At 37.9% G+C, this 3606-nt stretch overlaps 1 non-coding gene across 1 annotated transcript; it reads right to left on the bottom strand.

Annotated features, from left to right (window-relative positions):
• Nucleotides 1-2863: 2863 nt before the first annotated feature.
• Nucleotides 2864-2970, bottom strand: LOC129406935 (U6 spliceosomal RNA). Its single transcript, XR_008631343.1, has one exon. It is a non-coding gene; the product is annotated as a U6 spliceosomal RNA (small nuclear RNA).
• Between the last annotated feature and the right edge of the window lie 636 nt (nucleotides 2971-3606).

Below are 3606 nucleotides of genomic sequence, written 5' to 3'. Positions count from 1 at the left end.
TTGTTCATTCATTTGTTCATTCATTTATTCATTCAACAAATATTCAGTGATCCCGAGGCCTATGTTGTCCAGGGACGTTAGTCATGAGTAAGTCATAACCCTCCTTGGAGTCCACAAATCAGCATAGGAAATGGAACCATCAGTGGATAAATCACCATAGAATAAGGGCTACAGAGAAGGGACAAGGAACTCTGAGAAGTCTGTATATTTCTGATTAATAGTAGTGACCATTTATTTCGCCATCAATGAAACACCTCTTCCAGAGATTTCTAGTTCAAGGATATAAGCTTATCCAACTCAATTTAATTGCATTTTGTCAGGCAGTGACCCTCACAAGACCTTCTGAACAGGATGGACTATGGTTAGAAATGATAAAATAGTTGAAACCAACTGACTGCACTTACTTTGGGCCAGGAGCTATTCAAGGCACTTTTAATGCATTGCATCCTCAAAATCACCCTGTGAAGTCAGTATACTATTGTAATCCCTATCCATAAATGATGAACCTGAGGCACAGAGAGGATGAATAACTCATCCAAGCACACAGATTTCAATTGGTCGAGAAGAGGTTTTCTCCGTACTTGCTTGAATACAATTTAGAGGTTTTCACTTGAGGTAATTTCCTGCTATTGGTGCTCTCTCTCTCTCCCTCTCTCTCTCTCTCTCTCAAAAATAATGTGCAATATTTACAAAAGCAAACAAACAGAAGACTAAGAAAACTGTACTTTGTGGGTCTGGTGATTCTAATAGAAACTTTCTGTTCCCTCAACAATTAAGCTTTTTATCTCTGAATAATCTCATCTAGGTCTGAGACATACAGCTTATATATTTTAAAAAGCAGTAACATAATCTAATAGGCAAGCATTTATATTCATGAAAGTTATGTAGAATATATAAATGTAATCTAATTTTTCTTTCATTGAGACAAACTAAATTTGAAATGAAATCAGTATAGTTCAGGTCCCTAAATTCAGTTAAGAAATATGTACATAAAATCACTGTAAAATTATAGGTATTCAAGAAAAAGCATCAGAACAAGGCCTCCCCTTACTTTTTCAAAGATGAAAGAAAAAAGATTTATGGCAGTCTAATGAAATAAAGGTTTCAGAATTCATTCTGCCTGAGGGACTGTTTCTTAGTCATCATACCTAAAATTCTAAAAAACTTCTTTGAGACACTTCTTTGAATTAAATTTTGTCACCAGAAACTCTACACTACACATCATTTTGGGAGGAATGGAAGTTTCTTATAATAGAATTTTGTGATAAAATACCACAACTTAATTTATTAATTTATCCAACCTTGAAAGGCTTTTGTTAGAGATAATAAAAGAATAAAGCTTGAAAAAGGACATCTTAATTCATGATGAGACTTTATGGCTTTTTATATCCTTTCAAAAATACAGTCTCCTATTGATTTGTCAGAGCTCTTTATATGTGTTAATAAAAGTCTGCTGTAATTCCTCTTAGCCTTTCTTTTCCCTTCTTCTGATAATAGAACCCTCTATGTTATATGTAAACCAAAAAAAGCAGTCTGTGTGGTTTGTGCAGGACTGCCCGACCCACTTTCCTCCCAGGGGGAGCATGTGATCCGTATGTGGTCAGGAATACAGGTGGGCAGACCATGGGAATCTAAAAACAAGAGAAACTGAAGCAGGGAGAAAGAAACCTCCTTCCAGCCTTGCTGGTAGAGTTGGACCTATAACCCAAGCTGGATGTGAGAAGCTGTGCTCTCTCTCCTAAGGGCTGCCAGGCTGGTCTGAGAGGAGGGATGGGGTAACCGGTAATCCATGGTTTCCTCATGAAGAGAGCATTCTGGGACAAAAGCCACAACCTTCTACATTTCAACAAGTCTGAATTGGATTTTTTTCCCACAGCTGTTGCATGAGCCCATAGAAAGTCACATATGGAAGAGAATGTTTTTCTTCCCCCTGATAACTATTTTCTTCAATTGTCTTAATTTTTCAAAACAGTTTTCTGTCATATACATTTTCCATTATTTTAAGGCATTAATTATTCTTTCATATCCAGTATTGTTGGCATGTTTTGAAAGTTCCTCCTCAAAATCCTTCTTTGAAGTAAGTTAACAAATTCTTATCTTATTTTTATTCTGCTGCTTTAGAGGGGGGTTACCTAGACAATTAAAGTTAGCCTTTGTGAGCTTGTTGCATTGCAAAGTATATGATAGTCCTAAATTTTGTTTTAAGATACATAGTCACTACACAGTAATAATCTGATGTCATTGAGAGCATTCTCCACTTCTTTCCCAATTATTTTATTCATTTATTTTTTTAACTTTTTATTAAATCACCATGTGGAAAGTTACATAGTTCTCAGGTTTATATGTCAGTTATACAATATCCCTTCACCAGTGCCCATATTCCACCACCAGAAACCCCAGTATACCCCCCGCCCCCACCCCCTACCCCCTACTGTATAACTAATGAATTTCACTTCATTTTTTCTTTACCTTGATTACATTCCATAATTCAACACAAAACTCACTATAGTTGTTGGAGTTTCCAACCAAGAGAGACAGACCTACTACATTTGATAATTAGTTTTTCATTGCTGGAAATGAAGAGATATGTAGCCCCACTGCTACAAGTACATAACTCTTTCTCTCTCTCTTTTTTTTTTCCTTTTTCCTTTTCCCTTTTTTTTTTCTTTTTCCCCCTCATCCCCCTTCCCGCGCCTCATAGTATGGTGTAGGCCACGCCTCGTCGGCCAGCGTGGGGCTTTTGCTTAGTTCACAGTCCAGAGAGGTGGCTGCTACATTAAAAACCTTCAAAATTTCAACAAAAACTTACTGTTATTATTTGGAGTTTCCCCCGCAAGTCAGACCTGTTCAAAAGGAACCGTTGAAAAATATGGAACGCTTCACGAATTTGCGTGTCATCCTTGCGCAGGGGCCATGCTAATCTTCTCTGTATCGTTCCAATTTTAGTATATGTGTTGCCGAAGCGAGCACTCCCAATTATTTTAGTGGGAAAATTCAGACTTCACTTTGTCCCAAGCCATGTTCATTCTTAGTTTTTTTGTTTTTTTTTTTTTTTTTGCTTTTTGGGTCACACCCAGCTATACACAGGGGTTACTCCTGGCTCTGCACTCAGGAATTACTCCTGGCGGTGCTCAGGGGACCATCTGGGATGCTGGGAATCGAACCCGGGTCAGCCGTGTGCAAGGAAAACGCCCTACCCGCTGTGCTATCGCTCCAGCCTCCCACTCTTAGGTTTTTGTCTGAGTTCTTCATTATTATCCGGAGGTGTTTGCCTGCTGAGTCCAACTGTGTGCCAGATTTGATGAATGAATTCTTATACCTACTTGAAGAAAGATCACCCCATTCTTCTTGGTTCTGATTATTCTTGAACAGTTGTACTTCTGGATTCACTTCAGATTCATTTTTTTATGTTTCATAAAAGTCTTGCTGAGTTTTGCATGTGAGTTTAGAAAAGCGATACCTTTAAAATTCCATCCATGGAAAGTTGAGGTGTACTCTCAAGTCATTAATGATTTTTTCAGCTGTTCCTCAGTAGAGTTTCCCCGACGTAGGTCCCAGGCAGATCCTGTAATTCTGTGGCTTTGTTTATTTTTTAAAATGGATTTT

Source organism: Sorex araneus, chromosome 8 (assembly GCF_027595985.1).
Source record: "Sorex araneus isolate mSorAra2 chromosome 8, mSorAra2.pri, whole genome shotgun sequence".
NCBI classification, from domain to species: domain Eukaryota; kingdom Metazoa; phylum Chordata; class Mammalia; order Eulipotyphla; family Soricidae; genus Sorex; species Sorex araneus.
Note: the sequence above shows the minus strand (reverse complement) of the source record. Positions and strands in the feature narration are given on the sequence as shown.